Genomic DNA, 8,776 nt, shown 5'->3' with positions numbered 1-8,776 from the left:
TGTGCTATCAATCTTTCAAGCTGTGATTTACATGTACAGCCTCCCTGTGACCTTATGGGAGGTTTAAAGAATACACCTCACGGGCAGCCATTTAGAAATCTATTTTCCCTATATTCTCCCCACGTGGGGCCAGCCCCTAGCAATTTGAGTTCTAGCCAATGAGCTTCAGCCCCTCGCATTTGAGTTTCAGCTAGCAAGAGGCCTGCAAAGCGCTATCAAATGAGGTTGCAGGGCGGGCTCAACGGCTCAGTGGACACAGCAGAGAGAGAGAGAGAGAGAGAGAGAGAGAGGAGGGGAGATAGAGAGAGAGAGAGAGAGAGATAGATAGAGATAGAGAGAGAGAGAGAGGGAGAGAGAGAGGGAGAGAGAGGGAGAGAGCGCAACAACGTGGTGCACATATCTGCACAAATGTGATGCATTATGCCCTTTTCGGGAACACTTTTGGCTCGTGAGCTTTACTTTCAGAACTACTGACTCAAAAGTATACAAGCTACTGGAGAATGTCTTTAACAGTAGAGCTGGCTGAAAATCTATGGGAAATGCCTTTGATGTTGTACACATTCATATTCATTTGAAATTGCATCACAAAATAACACCATTAAGGGATATTAATGGCAACATAGTTTGTGATGTACTACAGGTGTAGGATCTTAATTTGAACAGTTTCTCACAGCAGGACAATTATCTTACAGCATCAGTAAATGTGAATTATTGTGTGTATTATAAATAATGGACATTTGTGTAGGGGTTGATACATTCTTTTGTTGCAAAGTGAGGTCAGATTCTTAAAAAAAAAAAATGTTATACCTCAAATACACTACACACATCATAGACAAACTGTGTGAATACTGAAAAGTGTCAACACCAGGGTGTTAAAATCTTACCCTATGAGGTCAGGACTACTGCTGTTTTTTTGTTCTACCTGATAATTCATTGCATACACCTAATGTCCCAGCTCTAAATCAATCCCATATTTGAGAGGATGAATGGAAAAAAAAGCAGTGAACGCTTCGAGGTCCAGATTTGAAGTTGAGGGCTCCAGACATTCACAGAGACTAGACTACTCCCTGAGGTCTATACTCTCTATCCCACCTTGTTACGTTCCCCCAGCAAGGAACCCAAAACACCGCTTAAACAGAAGGGGAACTAACAATGTCCCTGACAACAACCAAAACGACAGGTGAGTTTTTTAGGAGGGGTTCTGAAAGACACTCATGAGCGGCCGCTAAATTTGAGGCAAATAACATTTGAAAAACACAGCAAACTTAAAGACAGGAGCAAAACAAAATCAGGAAATCAGACAAATATTTTTTTTTTTCTAGAAATCAAATAGGGAGTGCTAACTAAAGGTGTTGACCCTACACATCTCTCAAGACAACTGGAGCACTCAGCCAGCACTCTTAAATATCACACGTGCCAGCAGACAGCAACCAGCACAGGTGTAACACATACTGACTAACGAGGTGACACCAATAGGTGCGCCATATGTGCTAACCAGCTATACATGCTAAAGTCCAACCTCAAAACATAAATGGAAAAACCAAACCAGTAACAACCTCCTCCTGGGCCATCTGCTACAGTAGCTCCATTCCAACAACCCAACCATCTATTCATGAATTCATTTATTAGTAAACCATTCACACATTATCCTCCATGATTAGCTTCAGATCACGTTCAACTGACACTGGCTTGTCTCTCAGTGAATCTGATGCTTTTCTAAGTCATCTGGGTAATACCTTACTTTATAGGGGGGGTACACATTACACATTCATGAAACCAGTCATAACAACATTACGAGTGTTGTTGTATCATTCATAACAACCTTCACGGCACATTATTCAACAACATTCACAAGGGGTTTTGAATATGAAGATTGTTATGAAAGATACTACAAGGGTTCATGGTTTCATGAAGGTATTATGAATGCCTTATGTATACCTCCAATAGTGAAGTAATACCATTATCCTCCAACTCCGTCTCTCTCTCTCTCTCTCTCTCTCTCTCTCTCTCTCCCGTCTCTCTCTCTATCTCTCTCTCTCTCTCTCTCTCTCTCTCTCTCGCTCTCTCTCTCTCTCTCTCTCTCTCCTCTCTCTCTCTCTCTCTCCCTCTCTCTCTCTCTATTCAATTCAATTCAAGGGCTTTATTGGCATGGGAAACATGTGTTAACATTGCCAAAGCAAGTGAGGTAGACAACATACAAAGTGAATATATAAAGTGAAAAACAACAAAAATTAACAGTAAACATTACACATACATCAGTTTCAAAACAGTAAAGACATTACAAATGTCATATTATATATATATATACACAATGTACAAATAATTAAAGGACACAAGATAAAATAAATAAGCATAAATATGGGTTGTATTTACAATGGTGTTTGTTCTTCACTGGTTGCCCTTTTCTCGTGGCAACAGGTCACAAATCTTGCTGCTGTGATGGCACACTGTGGAATTTCACCCAGTAGGTATGGGAGTTTTTCAAAATTGGATATGTTTTCGAATTCTTTGTGGATCTGTGTGATCTGGGGAAATATGTCTCTCTAATATGGTCATACATTGGGCAGGAGGTTAGGAAGTGCAGCTCAGTTTCCACCTCATTTTGTGGGCAGTGAGCACATAGCCTGTCTTCTCTTGAGAGCCATGTCTGCCTACGGCGGCCTTTCTCAATAGCAAGGCTATGCTCACTGAGTCTGTACATAGTCAAAGCTTTCCTTAATTTTGGGTCAGTCACAGTGGTCAGGTATTCTGCCGCTGTGTACTCTCTGTGTAGGGCCAAATAGCATTCTAGTTTGCTCTGTTTTTTTGTTAATTCTTTCCAATGTGTTAAGTAATTATCTTTTTGTTTTCTCATGATTTGGTTGGGTCTAATTGTGCTGTTGTCCTGGGGCTCTGTAGGGTGTGTTTGTGTTTGTGAACAGAGCCCCAGGACCAGTTTGCTTAGGGGGACTCTTCTCCAGGTTCATCTCTGTTTGTGATGGCTTTGTTATGGAAGGTTTGTGAATCGCTTCCTTTTAGGTGGTTGTAGAATTTAATGGCTCTTTTCTGGATTTTGATAATTAGTGGGTATCGGCCTAATTCTGCTCTGCATTATTTGGTGTTTTACATTGTACATGGAGGATATTTTTGCAGAATTCTGCGTGCAGAGTCTCAATTTGGTGTTTGTCCCATTTTGTGAAGTCTTGGTTGGTGAGCGGACCCCAGACCTCACAACCATAAAGGGCAATGGGCTCTATGACTGATTCAAGTATTTTTAGCCAAATCCTAATTGGTATGTTGAAATTTATGTTTCTTTTGATGGCATAGAATGCCCTTCTTGCCTTGTCTCTCAGATCGTTCACACCTTTGTGGAAGTTACCTGTGGCGCTGATGTTTAGGCCAAGGTATGTATAGTTTTTTGTGCTCTAGGGCAACAGTGTCTAGATGGAATTTGTATTTGTGGTCCTGGTGACTCGACCTTTTTGGAACACCATTATTTTGGTCTGACTGAGATTTACTGTCAGGGCCCCTGGTCTGACGGACCTGTGCATAAGATCTAGGTGCTGCTGTAGGCCCTCCTTGGTTGGTGACAGAAGCACCAGATCATCAGCAAACAGCAGACATTTGACTTGATTCTAGCAGGGGGAGGCCGGGTGCTGCAGACTTTTCTAGTGCCCGCGCCAGTTCGTTGATATATATGTTGAAGAGGGTGGGGCTTAAGCTGCATCCCTGTCTAACCCCACGACCCTGTGTGAAGAAATGTGTGTGTTTTTTGACAATTTTAACCGCACACTTGTTGTTTGTGTACATGGATTTTATAATGTCATATGTTTTATCTATCTATCTATCTACATTTAAGTCATTTAGCAGACGCTCTTATCCAGAGCGACTTACAAATTGGTGCATTCACCTTATGACATCCAGTGGAACAGCCACTTTACAATAGTGCATCTAAATCTTTTAAGGGAAGGGGGGTGAGAAGGATTACTTTATCCTATCCTAGGTATTCCTTAAAGAGGTGGGGTTTCAGGTGTCTCCGGAAGGTGGTGATTGACTCCGCTGTCCTGGCGTCGTGAGGGAGTTTGTTCCACCATTGGGGGCCAGAACAGCGAACAGTTTTGACTGGGCTGAGCGGGAACTGTACTTCCTCAGTGGTAGGGAGGCGAGCAGACCAGAGGTGGATGAACGCAGTGCCCTTGTTTGGGTGTAGGGCCTGATCAGAGCCTGGAGGTACTGAGGTGCCATTCCCCCTCACAGCTCCGTAGGCAAGCACCATGGTCTTGTAGCGGATGCGAGCTTCAACTGGAAGCCAGTGGAGAGAGCGGAGGAGCGGGGTGACGTGAGAGAACTTGGGAAGGTTGAACACCAGACGGGCTGCGGCGTTCTGGATGAGTTGTAGGGGTTTAATGGCACAGGCAGGGAGCCCAGCCAACAGCGAGTTTCAGTAATCCAGACGGGAGATGACAAGTGCCTGGTTAGGACCTGCGCCGCTTCCTGTGTGAGGCAGGGTCGTACTCTGCGGATGTTGTAGAGCATGAACCTACAGGAACGGGCCACCGCCTTGATGTTAGTTGAGAACGACAGGGTGTTGTCCAGGATCACGCCAAGGTTCTTAGCGCTCTGGGAGGAGGAAACAATGGAGTTGTCAACCGTGATGGCGAGATCATGGAACGGGCAGTCCTTCCCCGGGAGGAAGAGCAGCTCCGTCTTGCCGAGTTCAGCTTGAGGTGGTGATCCGTCATCCACACTGATATGTCTGCCAGACATGCAGAGATGTGATTCGCCACCTGGTCATCAGAAGGGGGAAAGGAGAAGATTAATTGTGTGTCGTCTGCATAGCAATGATAGGAGAGACCATGTGAGGTTATGACAGAGCCAAGTGACTTGGTGTATCGCGAGAATAGGAGAGGGCCTGAACAGAGCCCTGGGGACACCAGTGGTGAGAGCGTGGTGAGGAGACAGATTCTCGCCACGCCACCTGGTAGGAGCAACCTGTCAGGTAGGACGCAATCCAAGCGTGGGCCGCGCCGGAGATGCCCAACTCGGAGAGGGTGGAGAGGAGGATCTGATGGTTCACAGTATCGAAGGCAGCCGATAGGTCTAGAAGGATGAGAGCAGAGGAGAGAGAGTTAGCTTTAGCAGTGCGGAGCGCCTCCGTGATACAGAGAAGAGCAGTCTCAGTTGAGTGACTAGTCTTGAAACCTGACTGATTTGGATCAAGAAGGTCATTCTGAGAGAGATAGCGGGAGAGCTGGCCAGGGACGGCACGTTCAAGAGTTTTGGAGAGAAAAGAAAGAAGGGATACTGGTCTGTAGTTGTTGACATCGGAGGGATCAAGTGTAGGTTTTTTCAGAAGGGTGCAACTCTCGCTCTCTTGAAGACGGAAGGGACGTAGCCAGCGGTCAGGGATGAGTTGATGAGCGGGTGAGGTAAGGGAGAAGGTCTCGGAAATGGTCTGGAGAAGAGAGGAGGGGATAGGGTCAAGCGGGCAGGTTGTTGGGCGGCCGGCCGTCACAAGACGCGAGATTTCATCCGGAGAGAGAGGAGAAAGAGGTCAGAGCACAGGGTAGGGACAGTGAGCAGAACCAGCGGTGTCGTTTGACTTAGCAACGAGGATCGGATGTCGTCGACCTTCTTTTCAAAATGGTTGACCAGAAGTCATCTGCAGAGAGAGAGGAGGAGGGGAGGGGAGGAGGATTCAGGAGAGAGGAGAAGGTGGCAAAAGAGCTTCCTAGGGTTAGAGGCAGATGCTTGGAATTTAGAGGGGTAGAAAGTGGCTTTAGCAGCAGAGACAGAGGAGGAAAATGTAGAGAGGAGGGAGTGAAAGGATGCCAGGTCCGCAGGGAGGCGAGATTTCCTCCATTTCCGCTCGGCTGCCCGGGAGCCCTGTTCTGTGAGCTCGCAATGAGTCGTCGAGCCACGGAGCGGGAGGGAGGACCGAGCCGGCCTGGAGGATAGGGGACATAGAGAGTCAAAGGATGCAGAAAGGGAGGAGAGGAGGGTTGAGGAGGCAGAATCAGGAGATAGGTTGGAGAAGGTTTGAGCAGAGGGAAGAGATGATAGGATGGAAGAGGAGAGAGTAGCGGGGGAGAGAGAGCGAAGGTTGGGACGGCGCGATACCATCCGAGTAGGGGCAGTGTGGGAAGTGTTGGATGAGAGCGAGAGGGAAAAGGATACAAGGTAGTGGTCGGAGACTTGGTGGGAGTTGCAATGAGGTTAGTGGAAGAACAGCATCTAGTAAAGATGAGGTCGAGCGTATTGCCTGCCTTGTGAGTAGGGGGGAAGGTGAGAGGGTGAGGTCAAAAGAGGAGAGGAGTGGAAAGAAGGAGGCAGAGAGGAATGAGTCAAAGGTAGACGTGGGAAGGTTAAAGTCGCCCAGAACTGTGAGAGGTGAGCCGTCCTCAGGAAAGGAGCTTATCAAGGCATCAAGCTCATTGATGAACTCTCCGAGGGGACCTGGAGGGCGATAAATGATAAGGATGTTAAGCTTGAAAGGGCTGGTAACTGTGACAGCATTAAATTCAAAGGAGGGCGATAGACAGATGGGTAAGGGGAGAAAGAGAGAATGACCACTTGGGAGAGATGAGGATCCCGGTGCCACCACCCCGCTGACCACTCGCCTCCCTGCGGACCTGGCATCCTTTCACTCCCTCCTCTCTACATTTTCCTCCTCTGTCTCTGCTGCTAAAGCCACTTTCTACCATTCTAAATTCCAAGCATCTGCCTCTAACCCTAGGAAGCTCTTTGCCACCTTCTCCTCCCTCCTGAATCCCCCTCCTCCCTCTCTGCAGATGACTTCGTCAACCATTTTGAACAGAAGGTCGACGACATCCGATCCTCGTTTGGTAAGTCAAACGACACCGCTGGTTCTGCTCACACTGCCCTACCCTATGCTCTGACCTCTTTCTCCCCTCTCTCTCCAGATGAAATCTCGCGTCTTGTGACGGCCGGCCGCCCAACAACCTGCCCGCTTGACCCTATCCCCTCCTCTCTTCTCCAGACCATTTCCGGAGACCTTCTCCCTTACCTCACCTCGCTCATCAACTCATCCCTGACCGCTGGCTACGTCCCTCCCGTCTTCAAGAGAGCGAGAGTTGCACCCCCTTCTGAAAAACCTACACTCGATCCCTCCGATGTCAACAACTACAGACCAGTATCCCTTCTCTCTTTTCTCTCCAAAACTCTTGAGCGTGCCGTCCTTGGCCAGCTCTACTGCTATCTCTCTCAGAATGACCTTCTTGATCCAAATCAGTCAGGTTTCAAGACTAGTCATTCAACTGAGACTGCTCTTCTCTGTATCACGGAGCGCTCCGCACTGCTAAAGCTAACTCTCTCTCCTCTGCTCTCATCCTTCTAGACCTATCGGCTGCCTTCGATACTGTGAACCATCAGATCCTCCCTCTCCACCCTCTCCGAGTTGGGCATCTCCGGCGCGGCCCACGCTTGGTTGCGTCCTACCTGACAGGTCGCTCCTACCAGGTGGCGTGGCGAGAATCTGTCTCCTCACCACGCGCTCTCACCACTGGTGTCCCCCAGGGCTCTGTTCTAGGCCCTCTCTTATTCTCGCTATACACCAAGTCACTTGGCTCTGTCATAACCTCACATGGTCTCTCCTATCATTTGCTATGCAGACGACACACAATTAATCTTCTCCTTTCCCCCTTCTGACCAGGTGGCGAATCGCATCTCTGCATGTCTGGCAGACATATCCCAGTGTGGATGACGGATCACCACCTCAAGCTGAACCTCAGCAGACGGAGCTCCTCTTCCTCCCGGGGGAAGGACTGCCCGTTCCATGATCTCGCCATCACGGTTGACAACTCCATTGTGTCCTCCTCCCAGAGCGCTAAGAACCTTGGCGTGATCCTGGACAACACCCTGTCGTTCTCAACTAACATCAAGGCGGTGTCCCGTTCCTGTAGGTTCATGCTCTACAACATCCGTAGAGTAACGACCCTGCCTCACACAGGAAGCGGCGCAGGTCCTAATCCAGGCACTTGTCATCTCCCGTCTTGATTACTGCAACTCGCTGTTGGCTGGGCTCCCTGCCTGTGCCATTAAACCCCTACAACTCATCCAGAACGCCGCAGCCCGTCTGGTGTTCAACCTTCCCAAGTTCTCTCACGTCACCCCGCTCCTCCGCTCTCTCCACTGGCTTCCAGTTGAAGCTCGCATCCGCTACAAGACCATGGTGCTTGCCTACGGAGCTGTGAGGGGAACGGCACCTCAGTACCTCCAGGCTCTGATCAGGCCCTACACCCAAACAAGGGCACTGCATTCATCCACCTCTGGCCTGCTCGCCTCCCTACCACTGAGGAAGTACAGTTCCCCTCAGCCCAGTCAAAACTGTTCGCTGCTCTGGCCCCCAATGGTGGAACAAACTCCCTCACGACGCCAGGACAGCGGAGTCAATCACCACCTTCCGGAGACACCTGAAACCCCACCTCTTCAAGGAATACCTAGGATAGGGTAAGTAATCCCTTCTCACCCCCCCTAAAAGATTTAGATGCACTATTGTAAGTGGCTGTTCCACTGGATGTCATAAGGTGTATGCACCAATTTGTAAAGTCGCTCTGGATAAGAGCGTCTGCTAAATGACTTAAATGTAAATGTAAAATGTAAATCTTATTGACTAAAATTATTAAAATGATACAGTACTGCTGAAGTAGGCGAGCTGGCAGTGGCTGCGTTGTTGACTTTGTAGGCTAGCTGGCAGTGGCTGCGTTGTTGACACTACACTAATCAAGTCGTTCCGTTGAGTGTAATAGTTTCTACAGTGCTGCTATTCGGGGGCTAG

Source organism: Oncorhynchus keta, chromosome 1 (assembly GCF_023373465.1).
Source record: "Oncorhynchus keta strain PuntledgeMale-10-30-2019 chromosome 1, Oket_V2, whole genome shotgun sequence".
NCBI classification, from domain to species: Eukaryota; Metazoa; Chordata; class Actinopteri; order Salmoniformes; family Salmonidae; genus Oncorhynchus; species Oncorhynchus keta.
This window is presented reverse-complemented; position numbering follows the sequence as displayed.